The sequence below is a fragment of the Arachis duranensis genome, chromosome 9 (genome assembly GCF_000817695.3).
Source record: "Arachis duranensis cultivar V14167 chromosome 9, aradu.V14167.gnm2.J7QH, whole genome shotgun sequence".
NCBI classification, from domain to species: Eukaryota; Viridiplantae; Streptophyta; class Magnoliopsida; order Fabales; family Fabaceae; genus Arachis; species Arachis duranensis.
The window spans coordinates 99,693,003-99,701,041 of NC_029780.3; positions in this window are offsets into that span (position 1 = coordinate 99,693,003).

Here is an 8,039-nt window from a genome sequence, read left to right on the forward strand (position 1 = left end):
CCAGATTTCTAACCAATGTTGAAGCACATGTTTGCCCATTCTTCGTGAGACAACCCGAGGTTTAAATACTTCGGTTATTTTCATTGGGGTTGAACTTGTGACAACCAATTCCACTCTAAATTTGATCCGCGAGAATTGTTATTGGTAGAGCTATACTTGCAATGCAACTTTCATTAAGAAAATCTCTTCCAATACGGTCACCGTGCGAATATCAACGTTCAACTCGTCCAACCTCTTCATACCTCCGTCTCTTTCTTGGTTCATCCGCTTTATTGGCTTAGAACCGATCTAGTCGCCCTTCTCTTGACAACTTCTCTATGATGTTTTTTTTAGGTCGAAGAACTCATTGGTAAGGTGTCCGTAGACTCGGTGGTATTCGCAGTACTCCGTTCGACTTCCTCCTCTTTTGTGTTTTATCGGGCGAGGCGGTGGGATCTTCTCAGTGTTGCATATTTCTCAGTATACATTCACAAGAGACACCCGAAGAGGGGTGTAGTTGCGGTATTTTCTAGGTTTCTCAGTGGGTTGGTCTTCTTTTTTCCTGGACTCTTTATCCTTGTCCCAAGAGGGGTAGGAGAATCTGGATTTTGAGGTTTCTCCTAATCGAGAATTTTCCTCCATATTAATATACTTCTCTTCCAGTTCTTGTACCTTATTCAGAGATGTTGGATGCTTTTTTGATATGGAGTGGCTAAAGGGTCCTTCTCGCAGACCATTGATGAGACCCTTGATGGCTGCTTCTGTTGGCAGATTTTGTATGTCCAGACATGCCTTGTTGAATCTTTCCATGTAGTTGTGGAGGCTTTCTCGATCTCCTTGCTTAATCCCCAACAGGCTAGGGGAATGCTTGGTTTTGTCTTTCTGGATAGAGAATCTAGCTAGGAACTTCTTGGCGATGTCATCAAAGCTTGCTATTGACCTTGGCGGCAAACTATCGAAGCATTTAACTGCCGTCTTGGTCAGAGTAGTTGGGAAAGCTTTGCATCGAATGGCGTCCGAGGCATCTGTGAGATACATCCTGCTTCTGAAATTGCTGAGATGGTGGCTTGGGTCTGATGTACCGTCGTATGGGGTCATGTCAGGAGCTTTAAAGTCCTTTGGGACTTTAGCTTTCATGATTTCTTTGGTGAATGGATCTTGGTTCTTTTGGGGGCTATCATCGTGACTGGATCGAATGGTTTTAGTTTTGAAGTTGGCCTCGAGCTTCAGGAGCTTATCCTCTAGCTCTCGGCGTCATCTTGTTTCTCTCCGGAGGTCTTTCTCGGGCTCTCACTGGTGTTCGGCATCTTGTTCGAGCTGCTTGAGAGGATCCTGCTATTCTCAGAGGGCATCTAAAATTTCCGTGTTTGGAGAATGCTTGTCTCTATTCAGTTGAAGTATATCTTTCGGTGTCGTGTCCGCGTTCTTATGCGGTGTCCTGTTCTCCAAATTAGAACCGTGGTCATTGTCAAAGTTTTCCACCATGATGATGGGATGACTTCTAGGTTCCCCGGCAACAACGCCAATATTCCGAGGGTTACCTAAAACTGAAGGTCGATCTCGGATGAGATTTGCGGTGGTGGCCAGAGTTGTCGTGTCTGGCTTGTTGGATCTGGTGGAGTAGCCGATCCTTCATCACCGGAGGGTGGTGGCACCTGCAAGAGACTCCAATGTCACCTATCTATTAGGCCAGCCACTTTGTTGAGATAAGTTAGTTATCTTATCTTATCTTTGAGTGAATTCACCTATCTTTTAGGCCAATCGCTTTTAGAGTGGGCTGCGTCCTTTTGCTTGGACTTGCTTGGGCCTCTTATGGTGATTTGGCCGAGCTCTTCAAGGAAAGGTCGGTGGCGATCGACCTTAAGAGGTCGGTCGCTATTGTCTTTGGTAAGCCCGAATCGCATAGCTCAACCTAGGGTATGAATAGTTAGTGGTTTGATGGTTTTGGTGGTTTGTGTTGCGAGAATTGCTTTGGTTGGAATTTCTTTGCCATGAGTTCTGATTTTCTCCCCCACTTTAGATTGGGGTGGTTCCTCCAATATGAGTTGTAAGTATCCCCATGGAACTCATTCTGTCCAGATTCTTGATTGTGCATATACCAAACTTGTTCAGGCTACTGCTCTTCATAGCTTTCCTCATTGCGTCCCCACACAACTGGTGGTTGGTTGGTTGAGCTTACTGCAGTAAGTTGCAGTTCATCCATCCTCTTTGACATCATTTCTATTTGTTGTTCAAGTTGCTGATGCATAATCTTGTTTTGAGCCAATTGATAAACCACTATTTTATGGTTTATCTTGTGCTTAATTGAGTGGATTTTGTCTATCTTTCATACACTTGTTCATACAAAATGCATGGGTTTACATTCTCCTTCCTGATTCTGTGCTATGATTGAAAATATGCTTCTTTGGTCTTAATTTTGCTATGTTTAATCCTCTCTTATTACCATTCGATGCCGTGATATGTGTGTTAAGTGATTTCAAAGATTACAGGGCAGGAATGGCTTAGAAGATGGAAAGGAAGCATGCAAAAGTGGAAGGAATACAAGAAACTGAAAAAACTGCTAAAGCTGTCCAGCTTGACCTCTTGGTACTAAATCGACCATAACTTGAGCTACAGATGTTTAAATGATGCGGTTCCAGTTGCGTTGGAAAGCTAACGTCCGGGGCTTCACAACGATGTATAATTTATCATAACTTTCCCAAAGCCAGGTGACACGAACACATGGATCATGCGGACGCGTGACCTGGCAAAAACGCAATCCACGCTAACGCGTGGACGACGCTGCCGCGTGACTTTGCAGTGACCTGTACGTACCAGAAATCGGATTTCTGGGCTATTTCTGACTCAGTTTTTGGCTCAGAAAGCACAGATTAGAGGCTATAAAATGGGAGAATCAATCCATTCAACGGAGAGATCTTATTATGCACAATTTTAGGTTTAGATGTAGTTTTCTAGAGAGAGAGAGACTCTCCCCTCTCTCTTAGGAATTAGGATTTAGGATTTCTTCTTTTAATGACTTCTCAATTTCCAGGTTCAATGTTTCTTTTATCTATTTCCCTAATTTAACTTATGAACTTTTCCATGTTAGATTTGATTTCTTTTATTAATGCAATTTCAGGTATTTCAGATATATGATTTTTATTTAGCTTTCTATATTCTTGGTTCTAGTTGATTAATTGGTGACTCTTGAGTTGTCAAACTTATCGTGATTGATAATTGATATCTTTGCTGATTGATTTGAATTCCTATAACTCTAGTCTTTCCTTAGGAGTTGACTAGGACTTTAGGTGTTAAATTGATTTATCCACTTGACTTACCTTCATAGTTAGAGGTTTACTTAGTGAGGGAAAAAATATTATTCTCATCACCATTGATAAGGATAACTAGGATAGGACTTCCAGTTTTCATACATTGCCAAGAGTTTTTCTTTGCTATTGATTCAATTCCTTACAATCTATTTTTCTTTTTCAACCTTTCAAAAACCCAAAAATATTATTTTTCATAACCAATAATAAATCATACTTCCCTGCAATTCCTTGAGAAGACGACCCAAGGTTTGAATACTTCGGTTTATAAATTTTATTGGGTTTGTTACTTGTGACAATCAAATGTTTGTACGAAAGGATTTTCTGTTGGTTTAGAAGCTATACTTACAACGCAATTATATTTGTCAATTTCTTTACTAATAGGAGTCCGATTGTCACCAATATTGTATCAACACCTTCAAGCTCAAATACGCCTCTCTTGGGAGTTGATTGTCTTTCAGAGGAGTAGAAATATTCATTGTTGGCTACCATGTCTATGAGGTCATGTGCTTCTTGTGCAGTCTTCATCATTTGCAATGATCCTCCTGAAGAGTAATATAAGGCTTTCCTCGAACTCATGGATAGACCTTCATAGAAGTTTTGGAGCTCAACCCACTCACTGAACATTCCCTTTGGGCACCCATATAATGACTCTCCCTCTAGCTATCTGAAAGTTTGCACATTAGTTTTCAGCTTAATGACTTTTTGAGGGTGGTAGAATTTGGCTAGGAATTTGGTAACCAAATCATCCCAGTTGGTAATACTTTCCTTTGGGAAGGTTTCTAGCCAATGAGTGGCCTTGTTCCTTAGTGAGAATGGGAACAACAATAGCTTTTAGATGTCAGGGTGGACTCCATTGGTTTTGACAGTATCGCAAATTCTCAAGAAAACAGAGAGATGTTGGTTTGGATCTTCAACTGGACTTCCTTCATATTGGCAATTTTTCTGAACGAGAGTGATTAGTTGAGGTTTGAGTTCAAAATTATTAGCATGGACATTGGGAGTTAAGATACTGCTCCCACAGTTTCTTGGGTTGCGGATGGTGTAAGATGCTAAGACTCTCCTTAGAGGCGGGCCATTGTTGTTGGCCACATCCTCTGATAGATTAGGAAGTTTATCCTCCATCTCTTGATCTCCCACTTCTGACTCTTCTTCTCCAATCACTCCCTTCCCTCTTGCTTGTCTTCTTAGCCTCAAGAAGGTTCTCTCGGGTTCAGAATCAAAGGAGGTGGATGCACCTCTTCTTTCTCCTAACATGCAACACAAACAAACCAAAAACAAAAGCAGAGCACTCTATTGCTAGAGTGAAGTTACAGTTAGCAAAAACAAAATCTCAAATAGTTAGTGGGCTTAACAAAAATAAATAAAAATGCTTAATCTGGATTATCACCTACTTAATCATTGTCGATCTACATCAATCCCCGACAATGGCACCAAAAATGCTTAATCTAGATTATCACCCACAGAGATTGATGGATCAAGCAACTTTAGTTGGGTGATGAGTCTAGTCAAGCGAATATTGATTATTTGAGTGAAATTTGATCAACAGAAAGTAAATTGCAAGAAATCTAAAGTGCTAAATGTAAATTGCTTGAAACTTAAATGGCAAGAAACTTAAACGACTGAAACTTAAAGAGCAAGAAAGTAAAAGAGCTGAATCTTACATTGCAAGAAATGTAAATGACTTGAATATTAGATTGCAAGAAAGTAAAATTGCAAAATCTAAATGACTGTGAAACTTAAATTGCATTAATTGTAAAAGGAATTGGGTACTGTGACAAGACAGTAAAGGAAGGTTACAATTAAAGTAAATTCAGAGTGATCTAAATTGAAGAAAATCAAAGAAAATGATTCATCAGGGATTGGAGATATCATAATCCTTCATTAATCAAATGGGTCTCAACTCCTTTCTCAATCATATGAGTAGATCTATATGGCAGATTGAAATTGATTGGATCCCAATTCCTTCGCAATCCAATCTCTCTAATCACAATCAATCTTGCCAATTTCTTGATCTAATTGTCATGAGAAAAGGTTAACTGCATGTCTCTCATCCATAAGCCACACTAACTCTCAAGATCCCAATTCCTCCCGAATGGTGTTGATCAAGAGAGTTATGAAGGATAGAGCTCCAATTCTAATGCAAGTGATTCCCCTTCCGAGGCTCACACAAGCATTCAATTGAATTAAACCCCCTTTCAGAGTGAATAATTCACAATCAAAATAGAAGTTATCCTATAACTACCCAATTGAATTGAAAAGAAGAAGAATTTCATTGATTCATTATGATTACAATAGAGCTCCTCCCAAAAATCAAAATGGGGGGTTTAGTTCATAATTGCTCAAGTAAAATAGAAAATAGAAAAGTGCATAAGATGAAGAACGGAAAGAAAATACAAACGAAAATGAGTGCGGAGTTTCCCAATTTGGGTCCCTGACTCACCAGCCTTCTAGATCCCATTTCTAAATCAATTTCTCTGCTATTTATACACTTTCTTCTTTTGTCTTCAAGTCCTTGGATATGGCCTTTGGCCTCTGTTGAAGCAAGCTAGAGTGGGTCTTAGTGACGTTGAAGACGAACGTTTGTCAATTAACGTTCATGATCTGCATGGGTGTTCAATTGCATTAGAGCTGGTGGCAACATTGGTGATCAATGTTTGTAAGAAAATGTTAAGTCAAACGTTGCTTTTTGAAAAAGGAGTGAGCGTTGCCGCCAACGTTTGACTCAATGCTGGTGCACCAACATTTTTCCATCGATACGTGCGCGTCGCCCACGCGCACGCGTCAAAACAGCGTTTTGCGCTTGTGCGTCACTCACGCGTTTGTGAGGATGGCTAGAATTTGCATCCATGCGTATGCGTCATAGACGCGTGCACGTCACAGCAAGTTTTACAACTCCAAATTCTGGGCTTCTCATCGAGGACGTTGGGTGCAGCGTTTTAGGCAACGTTTGCACACCAACGTTCTCCTGGTCATGCGTACGCGTGGCCCACGCGTACGCGAGAATTTCACTTCCACGTGTATTGTCGCCCATAAATCTTTTAGCTCAAAAAATGAAAATTATAGCAGACGTTGGAGGTAACGTTGGTTCACCAATGTTCCCTCCAACGTTAGCACCCAATTTTACAAGAACGTTGCCAGCAACGTTGGTGAGCCAACTTTGGCCACCAATGTTACTTCCTCTGCTTCTTTCTCTGCCTCTTTCTTGCTTCTCTTCACCTATCATCAACCAAACACATGAATGAAAACTTTGCCAAAATCACAAGATTTTGCATCATTCATAATGATTAAATAAATATTGCCTAAATCTCATGAAAATGCACCAATTTAACCATGTTTGAATCAATGGATGCATGAGATTCTAATCCAATTACTTATTTATTGCTCAAGAAAGTGCATGAAACCTAATGAAAACAAATAAAAAATGCTTGTGAAACTAGCCTAAGATGACTTGTCATCAAATATAAGGATTTGGTTGTTAGGATTTGTTTCTAGATTAGATTTGAATGATTGCTTTGATTTGAATTTGAAGTGGATAGTTAGTTATCTTATCTTTCCCAAAGATAAGATTATATTGAGTTTTTGAATTTGAATTCTAGATAGATCATAGGATAAAAATAAGTGAACAAGTTTCATAAGGGGATTATCCAATCAAGAGAAGGATCTTCTGATCCAAATCCATTGAATCACAAATCTCTCTCATCATTAGGATTTGTTTCTTTTCTATCATGAGTTATTAAACAGCCTCTGTTGAAGGTTAGGAGTTCTATTTGGTTTAAGGATTAACAATATAAGTATTTTGTTTATTTTAATTCATGCTTATTTACTTTTTCAAGATTGAGTTTTGTTCTTCATCAATAAGGATTAGATCTATTGGAAAATATTCTAAATCTGTCTTGGATTCTGATTTTATATTTAGAAAAAATTTCGGAATCAGCTTAAAACTCATCTCATAATCTTCACTTATCTAGATCTAGTTCGAATAAGTGACATATAATTTGGCTAGTGATAGTTCTTGAAGATTATGTGGCTTAAAATCAAAACCGTTATTCACCTCTTCTTTCAATTAGTTAACTAAGGGATTGGCAACTAATTGGGTTTTGAGAAATTAAAACACCAAGGGTTAGGGGTTTGATTATAAATAATTTGTTGTGAAAAGATTTTTGCATGATTTAAATAAGAAAGCATAAGCATTGTTCTTCCAAGAATCAAACATCTTCGAAGCCTTCAATATTATTGTTCATACCCTGGGTCGAGGTGTCCGACCCGGGATGTTTTACGAAGAGTCGAGACCTATTCAAATAAAGACCACCCGACCTCTTCTCAAAGAGCTCGGCCAAATTGCTACAAAGGCATAAGAAGGCCCAAATAGAGGAACACAGCCCAAACCCAAAGGCAGCCCAAGCTTGAAGAGGAAAGGGCGGTTCCCTTGAAGATAAGATAACTCCACTCAAAGATAAGATAAGAGAACTATCTTATCTCCAGAAAGGTCACTCCACACTATTATAAATACACTAGAGCATCCAAGTATAACTCATACTCTGATTCTACAAAAAACATGCTTAATACTATTGCTAACTTAAGCATCGGAGTCCCTTGCAGGTACCCCCACCCTCTGGAGACAAAGGATCAGCACCACTACCTGGTCCAACAAGTCGGACGCGACCACTTTGGTCACCTTCCACAAGTCAAACACATCATCGCCGATCAGCACAGAAGATCTCGTCCGAGATCAAGCTACAGTTTCAGGTAAGC